Genomic DNA, 9,887 nt, shown 5'->3' with positions numbered 1-9,887 from the left:
TTGTCAGGGATTAGAGAATGCTCACCCCGAGGTGTAACCCAGCAGGGGCAGGGATGCATGTGGGAGCTCTCTATTACTGCCCAGGGATGAAAGAGCTAAAATGCTACAAGCAGGGGGAAGACTGAGCTGCTGGAGTGATGGGTGATGTTATGTGCAAAGCCTGTGACTTCACTGCTCTCACCCAGTGATGCAGAGATCACTCAGGAGGGTGATGAGAGCAGTTCCATCACTGAGTTCTGCAGGCAGAGCCTGTCACAGCTCCTCCAAGGAATAAGCAGGACCCTGCTCACAGGTGGGGGGAGAGGTGTAAACCTCCACTGATGTGCAGCTGTGTGCCAGGGATTGCATTACAGCTCCCAGGGGCTTGTCCTGAGCAAGAATAATGTTCCTGATCTTTTGTAGTGCCAACTATTGATTGTTGATAATGATGATTTATCTCTAGAGTTAAGCAGACAGAATATTAAAAGATTGTATATAGTGGAGAACAAACCTGATTTTAAACATGCTGCATCTTATCCCCCTCCCTAATGAGGAGAGGGAGAGAATATCCTTAATTCTGTGTTTGTGTCCTTCTGTAAACTCTCCCAAAGCAACAGCCTACAACATTATCACAGAATGGTTTGGGTTGGAAGGGATTTCACAGAGCATCAGTTCCGCCCCCTGCCATGGCAGGGACACCTTCCACTAGCCCAGGTTGCTCCAAGCCCAATCCAGCCTGGCCTTGAACACTTCCAGGGATGGAGCAGCCACAGCTTCTCTGGGCAGCCAGTGCCAGGGCCTCCCCAACCTCACAGTAAGGAGCAAAAGTAAAATGAATAAATAAATGAAAGTGTATATAACTGTATCGTATAAGATACCTTTATATTTATTTTTGTCCCATTCATGCAGTATTTTCTGTTTCAGTTTTGAACCTGTGTGATATTGTAAGGGTTAAATTCAAGGATTTTTTGAGGATTAAGTTTAAGAATTTTTCAGAATTCTCAGGTATTGCAGAAATAAGGCTGGGTATTTTGTTTTGTGTTTGATTTTTTTGTTTTGTTTCTCTTGCTGCTAATATGAGGTGTGATTCTTGGGTGTGGTACTAGATGGTGTTTAGCCAAGCAGGAGTGGGGAGTTAAACTGGAATTCCAAACAGAAAGTCAATGGAGTTGAATAAAAAAGAATTGTAGTTTAAGTGTTACCCAGGTGAATGAGCTATGCATTCTTGGCTCAAAAATTTTTTTGAAAAATTCAGGTTTGAAAAATTTCAGTACCCCTTTTGTTTTGAAAATCAATAGCGCTGACATGAAACCTGTGCTTAAAAACAAAAAGAAAAAAGAGTGTTTAGATTCTAGCTCAGTCCCATCCTCAGCCCTTATACAATCAATGATAATAAAGGAATAAATCTAGCAACAAACCTTATGGATTCTGAGAAAATGAAAAATATCATGCCTGGTTCCCTTGAGGAATTTCAGTTTATACTGTTAAGCAGGAGGAAGATGTTTCTCAAAATGAATTATACTGTCCTTGTCCAAAAGGTTCCCCTCAGTGTGCATGGTATATATGTGAGCATAAACCTGCCATAAACCAGAGCTGGGTGGAGTGCAATTCCCCCAGCATGGCTCTCTGGGACAGGCTCTTACTTTCCAGGTGAGATAGAAGTGGGATTCTCTGCTATTATAGCAATAATAAGATATGTGAGGCAGCCAGGTGAGTAGATTTGGGGGAAAAAATAATATCAAAGCCCCCCAGACTAACAGAAAAACCTCACCATCAGCACCACTTAATCCCCCCTCCTTCCTCTCATGTTCTCAAAGTCCTTCAGAACATTTAGGAAAATTGGGTAGAGTTGCCATAATACAGCATACTTTATGTACTCACTTGGAGTATAATCTACAAATAACTTCTACAGGGTCTTATCTAGAAAAAACCATTCACAAAATTACCACACAAAGTGTTTAATCTGGCAAGCCAAGGTTTTTTTTTCCCCATGTGTTGATGCTGTTTAACACCTTATATGGCAATGTAAGTAATAGAAAACTCTGGATCTGGTCAATCTCAAATTCCAAAGCTGTGATAAAAAACAAAAAAACCCACCCACAATAATATTAAAAGGTTAGAAAGAAAAGAGGGGATCCTCCTGCAGCTGGACCTTAGTTCTAAAATACATTCAGAGTGATAGAATTGGCAGCTCTTATATTTTTATTTGGGTTTAGCATTGCTAAATGTTTTCAAACCCTGGAAAACAAGGGTTTAAGTGCAGCTGAGATTAGTCATCTCAGTACTAGAAGTAGTACAATTTACCTCAAATGACTGTGATGGAGAAGTGTTTGCAACATGAGATGCATCCCATTTTCCTTGTCAAGCTGTGAATCAACAGAAAATAGCTGAAGACAGCAACATTTAAAAAAAAAAAAAGTGTTGAACATCAGCAGCAGCAAAGCTGTGGTGGTAGGGAGGGGCAGCTTGTGGTGCTGGAGCTGTGGTACCACCAACCCTTTTCCTTTTTGAGACTTCTGCTTGGGATGTGTCACTGGGCCTGTGAGCAACAGCTGCTGCAACCTGATGGATGCTGGAGCTGGAGCTTTGGTGATCTCATCCTGAGCCCCTTCCACACAAACAGCAAATGCTGGTGGTCATGCGTGGGACACCAGCCAGCCAAGGCAACTTGATGCACTCTGAGTGCAGGTCAGGCATCACTTCCATCTCTGGCGTCCATTCTTCCACCTGCCTGCTTGGTTAGCCTCCGTTTTTTTCCTTAATAATGTTCTTAGAACACTTTGCCCCAGCCCTGAGCTCAGCCCATTAGCTGGCAGCCCTTGATGTGGGCAATGGTTTGGAAAGCTGCTGCTAAACTCTGGGACCAAAATAGTCAACAGAAGAGCAAGGATCACCATGTGGGGTCAAGAACCTTTATGTTTTGTGGATTTTTCCTACAGCCCAGCTCTTTCTGTGCTGATGCAAACCAAACCACAGCTTCAAAAGACCCTTTGTTTAATCAACTGATTTATTTTTCTTTTTATTTTATTACTGGTTTTTATTTTGTGGATGTTGTTTTGCGTTACTTTTGTCGAGCCAGTGTTTCTTCCCCTACAGCTAGAACAGTCGAGTGATGTTTGAAATTTATAATGCTCTTTGATTAATATTAAATATGGAGAACAAATACATTTGGAAGGTCTTTATTTTCTGATAGACTTGGTTGTTTGAGTTGCTGAGGCTGAGGCTTGTGACAGCTCCCTGGGGATGTATGAGGTGTCTTCCTTGTTTTCCAAGCCTCATTATGATTGAGCAAATGTTCTCAAGTTTCCTCAGTATTCCTTTTTTGTTACATCTCTAATATTTTAGGTGTTTCTTGGTTCTTTAATATCTTACACTTATGTTTCTTTTTGTAGTTTCTGCTCTTACTTTTAAAATGAAAAGGGTTTATAATTTTTAAGATTCCATCCACTTGATACAACAGGAGAAAGGCTCCCTCATATATTGAAAGTCAAAGTTTGCTTTATGTGCAGTATTGTATTAGGCAAAATTTCTCCTCAAATAGAAAACAGATATCTATAACAGCTCAGCTTTATTGCATTTGGAATTAATTTCATATTCCATTTTAAATTAATTTCATATTTTGGGGAAATGACAAATGTTAGGAGAAAAAGGTACTTTTGTGAGAGAAAGATATATTATGTATATATGAAAAGAAATTTAATACTTGTGCAAGATTCTGAAATCTGTTATTTTCTGACCAGAAATCACTTCCTTCTGCTTACAAATTGAAGGCAATCATTGGTATTACACGTTTCTGCTATCTTTCCTTCTTTCACAGATTTCCTCAGCGTTCTTGTCCAACTGTTTGCTCAGGGAGATAAGAAAAGTGCTATAGCTGTGAGTAAATATTCTAGGCTTTCAGGAAATCCTCAAGAGTTGTTGCAGAATGACACAATGGGGGATTTGGGAACAGAGCACTCTTCTGCCAGCATTGACCAGGGTCAGAGGTTATCAGAGAAGAAGGAGAGGATGCTCAGCAGTGATAAATATGAGTGCTTTTGGCATATTTCAACTTCAGAGTCAGAGACGTTGGCTGTGGTGAATTAGTGGTGATTCTGAGGTGGGACTGACCTTGGACATGTTTGTGTGATATTTGGTTTATACCCTCGTCCAAGACAGGTGGGCAGGTCCATGTGTTACTGGCTTATCATTTCATTAAACTGTATTAACAATTAAAGCCAATCAAAACTAAAGATTGACATAAAACCTAGGTGTGTTGGAGGGGCTGGGGAAAAGAAAACCTCCCTGTGCCATAGGGAAGAGCAAAGACTGAAAGCTGTTGATGCTCCCACTCATTGTTTCATGTAATACCCAGTGTTGGACACAAACTGGTGGAGCTTTCAGTAGGGCTCAGAAAGTGAGTGGTATTATCTGTTACAGCAAATCTTCTCTTGTCATTGCACACCTCTGCAAGTTACTTGTAAAGATAAGAGCCTTCTTTTAGCATCTCGTATAGTTATATAGACAAATCAGTGTTTAGGTCCTTCCCTTTGCTCTAGCCTCCTGCAATTGTCTCTGTGAAGTCTTCACATTGGATGGCCTCTCCAGAGGCTTAAAATGAATTGCAGAACAAAATGAAACCTGAGCTTATGCTGTATGTATTTTTTATGACTAGAGCTTATCTTACCAGATACCAGAAAGAAACTCTGTCTGATGCTTCCTAACAAAAATGAAGAGATGTCGTTTCTTCAGGGCTTGAGGGATGCCATCAACCTTGCACGTGCATTTCACCCAAACATGACCTTGCTTAAGAGCAAAGGCATCTCTGAGCTTGGTTTCAAGCATGGCCTAGCAGCAGCCTGATTGCTGGTTGGCAGCTGAGCGTGGAGGGAAGGGCTGTTGTGACGGAGCTGACGGCGCCTCCGCTGCCGCTTGGCTTTGACGGTAATTGGGTCAGGCAGATGTCTCCGACAGCTGGGGCTAATGGCCTGCTATGCTGGGCAGGGACCAGACCTCCAAACTCTTTCTGCTCCACAGAAAATGCTTGGGCTTGCGTGCATGGAAAAATAAAACTTGTTCCTCGTTTAGCTTTATTATTGAATTCTGCCCTCACTACTAAATCAACAAATTGTTGGTGCTTTACATGTGGAAGTTGGCCTTTTCTGTGTAAGGTTGCTTCTTTTCCTTTGTTGTGGGTTTTTTATGTGTGTTTTTTCCTTCTATTTCATTTGTTTCAAATGGCTATTTAAATTATTGATAAGATCTTAAAACTGAGCTAATTCGCTTCAATTTATCCAATAGACAAAACTATTTATAATTAACAGAGAAGCAGAGGTCACTTCGGTGTGTAATAACTGCTAAGCCAAATGAATAACAATTATGCATTTTTTTATCCTAAGCTAAAAATTATGCAGGGAGTACCTTCTGAATAGCCTTGAAATGATTAGCAAGAGGTTCAGGTGGTAGGCTGTTGGGAAAGAGGAAAAAAAATCCTTGGCAGGGGGTCTCAAAAACTGTGCACTTATTTATCTGATTAGAGTGGCTATGTTGGCACTAAAAACAAACGATCTTTTAAAATAAACCTTATCTTTAAATCATAGTGACAGCAGAAGCTATTGTGAGAACATGACCATACATAATTGAAAAGGACAAAGGGTGAGGGTTTTACATAAAAAGAACAGGATTTGAGTGTGGCTTGCTTCATCTGTCAGTGTTTGCTGGGCAGTTCCTAGGGCTGTTGATGTTCTTGGTTCAGGAGGAGACTACTGTGATCAGTCACATAACCTTTAGTTTTTCTGAATATTAAGACAGGGAGAAAATGTCCCTAAAATGTCCTCACCACCTTGCTATGGCTTCCTCTGGGGCTTGCTTGCTATTTGAGGAATCAAGAAATAAAGGAATGGCTTTGCTATTACCCTGGCTGTGTAACGTGCTTTTGTTTGCGCTGCATATTTTATTAGTGTGAAGGAAGGAGCGGTTAAAAGAAAAAAAATTAATGTAGGCTGCAATACTGAATTATTGCACCAAAGCTGGAATGGGTGTAAAAAGTAGCAAGAATTGCATAATGGAACAATAAAAAAGCTTCTTTCTTTTTCTTGCAGGACATAATGCCAGTTCACAACACAGTATAATTAGATTGCCACATCGTCCCTTGTAAAACCAGGAAGAAAAGAAACGTAGGGCTGCATTAAAACTCCTTTCATTTTCTAATGCCTTTAGAGAGCTATTGGACATAGAGAACTCGCTCTGGCAAAAAGCTCTAGTGAGCTATTAGGTTTTTAACTATTTTATAGGGGTTTTTTATTGTTGCCAGGCCTAGTTTTTCAGTACAATGACTTTGTCCTCTCTCCCCTTTCCAGCCTGTCGCACATTTATCAATCTTACAGATAACATTCACTATAAAGATAAGTCCAGGCTCTTATGAAGCATTGTGTCCTGCTGACAAATCTTTCCCTCCCCCCAGCTTTTTTTTTAGTGAGTCTCACATGGCTTCTTTTATCTGATGATCTTCTGATACAAATTTCTTGTGTCAGCTCCAGATCTCACAGACAACAGGAACAAAACCCTGTCATGCAAGAAGTGGACACCATCACCTCTGGGCCAGGTTTTAGTGGAACACAACAGAGGAGAGCAGAGACTTCTAGGTCAGAAGATGACCTTTCCTAAACAGTTAACCATGAGCAAAGCCCACACTTTTTTTTTTTTCCTATTCATTAATACAAATGTTTTGTCTTCATAAAGGCTGCTAAAATGCAAGTGGTCAGAAAGGAAGCACTGAATGTTGAAAAACAGCTTCGTTTTCTCAGTGAAGCTGATGAAATTTACCTATAAAAACCCCAGCTTTTGCTAAGGACAAATTGATGCAAAATCACTATGTTGACACAGGCTGATTATAATTGTGTCTTTTCAAAGAGAAATAGTATTGCTTATTAGTGGACCTGCCAAATTTTGTCCTGACTCAAATTTCTTAAAATCTGCGGAAATGTCAGAGTTCAGAGTTGCTATAAGCATGCACAGCTGACAGTGATAAGCTGTGTGCCTCTCTAACCAGGAATTTTAAAATTATGCATAGGGAGAGCAGTTGAATGAAATCTTGCAAACTGATACTAACAAGAAAAATGTTCCTGCTTAATGCAGTGGAAAAAAAAAGAAAGTTGCATCTTCGTTGTGTTTATTGTTTTTATGGCAGTGGAAGATGTAGTCTTAGCTGGGACTTAAGGATTTGGTCATGAATGCCACCATGCACGAGCTCTTCAAGGCTTCCCAGGCAGCTTGGGAGTGCAGTACCACCAGCACACTGAGCAACAGACAGGATGCTGACCCAGTAAGAGAATGTCTCCTAACATGTCCTGGTTCACCTCTTTCGTGTTTAATCGGCTGTGACTGGTCTCCAGAGCAGTGCTCTTGGATCCACGATAAACTAATTCATGTTGCACTGGAGAGAACAGGACAAGCCTGTCTGGTTTCTTCCTTATCCATCCATCCTGAGCACTGGCCCTTGGGAGCAGAGATGAGATTTTCTTCCAAGCCATTGCAGCGACTTCTGGGGCCAAGGCTGGGTTTTCACCTCTGCCAACTTCCAAGAAATGTTTCTGTGACTTTTACTTGGTCTTAAAAGCGAAGTCCACAACATTGCTTTGGCACTAATGAACATCTCAGCTGAGCATTTCAGTTTATATTTGCGTTTTGAATTGAAGAGGAGATTGAGAAGGATTTGCTCTTTGCTTGCTAGGTTGAATTTCCTACATGAGCTACAGGGCTTTTAGCAGGTTAAGTATGTTGAACTGACACAGTAAGTCTGGACCACACAGTTCCAGAGACAAGACATTTCCAGCTGGCCTAGGCTGACATGATCTGTATATTTAATTAACTTTAATACCACAAATATCTGACAAGACAGCATGAGGCACCTCTATTAGACTTAAGCTTGCACAGGTACTACACATGAATGAGTGTACTTGCATATGTGACATTTTTTATATATTAATAAGTGTAATATATCTATGTCTTTCAATCACTTCTATTATTTTAAATATTATTTAACCCTGTGTGTTGACTCTTGCTGCCAGCAGCAGAGCAGTTGAACAGAGTGTTTGTAAGCATCTAGAAGATAACAATAAGAAAAATTATTAACAAGTCATGTCAAACCTATTCAATTTTCATTTATAACAGCAACAAACCTTGTGGGTAGCAAGCCAGTTTCACATATCATTACCATAAGCAAATATTTAGAGGATAAGTTCAAACACAAGTGGAAAATTTTATTCTAACATTAGAATTTATCCTGCATGTGTAGCCTACTCTGCACAGAGAGGACTTGATGAGCAAAGAGGCAAGAGGGGACAGGATTTATGCACAAAAAAAATCTTATTGTGAAAAAAACCTGGACAAACACAGTCATAGAGTAGAGTAGAATATTTCACATGGAGGGGACCTTCCAAATGAAAAGTTTTCATGTGGCTAGGACTAGAAAGGTTAAGTCTCAATTGAAATAAGGACAAATCAGTCTGGATGAGCAAGGAAAAAGGAAAAACTCAATCAGCAAACCAGAAGAGCCAAAGCTATTGGACATCAGAGGACTTTGCCCAGGCAGTGGGGACTGTTGCTGCAAACAGGAAAAGAAGACTCTTGATCTTCTCCATAGTTAAAAATAATGCCATTTCCTAATGAAGGGCTGGGGTCTTGCTCCTTTTTTCCTCCTTTTACATCTCCCTTTCATTAGACAAGGCCATCAAGGTCCCGCGGTGACCAAACAGTGACCGATGAGTGGCCGTCAGGGCTCGGCAGTGTGGTGGTTGGGAGGTGTGGGAATGGCCCCGGCTGCCTGCAGGTTCCAGCAGGAGAGGGGATGGAAGGACTGCATAAATGCCTGGGAATGGAGCCAGTATTTCTATAATGGCACTTGACACAAGAGCAAACACCAGAGAAAATCCAATGAAACTTTAAAGTGAAATGTCTCTTAATTGTTTGGCGGTCACAACCTCTCTCCATCAAACCCCTGCATAACGAGTTTCCCTTCAGCCCTATTTGGCCTTGTCTTTCCAAGCTCAAAATCTGAGCTTTCAAGCATGAGTGACAAAATTGTCAGTATTGTCTAGATTTGTGCAAAAGGACATGCTTTTGCTGCATACAGCCAATAAAGAGGAACTTACCCAAGTTTGGGTCAGTTTTTCTCTATGAAGCCATTTCAGCAGAATAGGAAATGGTTTCAGGAAAGCAGCTTAGAGAACAGGCATCAACATGTTAATTATTACAGTCTTTCTGCACTAAATCACATAAGTTTACCCAGACCATAAAGCCTAGTGCTGCTGGGTGATCAGCTTCCAGAAACAACCAAAGATGACTTTTTTATTTATGTTTGATGTTTCTTGCTAATTTAAATGTCACAGCTCATATCTATGTCTCTGTTACCTCAAGGGTAGGCTACTCAAGTGTGAACTATAATAGTGCTGTATCTTAAACACACTTGAAAAGGTACTTCAATGTGGAATGCCTCTGTTTACATTAAAATGATGTATTATTATTTATTATTTATATTGCAGTAATATCCAGCTGCTTCAGCCATCTATTAGGAAGCCTTTATGGTCAGGGCAAAGCAGACCATAAAGTAATGTCCCTACCCCTTCTAACTTTCATTTATAAGTAAATCCAGCCATGCATATATCAGCATGTTTTCACAGAAACCAGATATATGTGCTGCAGTTAAGGTATCAGTTAGTCATACAGCTGCCAATGGATGGAGATTTTACTACACAACAGTCTCCATCTTCCTTCTTCCATGCCAAAATAACCTCAGACATTCAGGCTTGGGTCTACTCAGCTCAATGAAACAGAAAGAGAAATTGAAAGAATATTTGGGTTTTAAATTTGCCTTATGTGGTGCAAATAACAACTATTTGATAATAGGTAAGCCACCCTGCCAATATCCT

This window comes from Vidua chalybeata, chromosome 15 (genome assembly GCF_026979565.1).
Source record: "Vidua chalybeata isolate OUT-0048 chromosome 15, bVidCha1 merged haplotype, whole genome shotgun sequence".
Lineage (NCBI taxonomy): Eukaryota > Metazoa > Chordata > Aves > Passeriformes > Viduidae > Vidua > Vidua chalybeata.
This window is presented reverse-complemented; position numbering follows the sequence as displayed.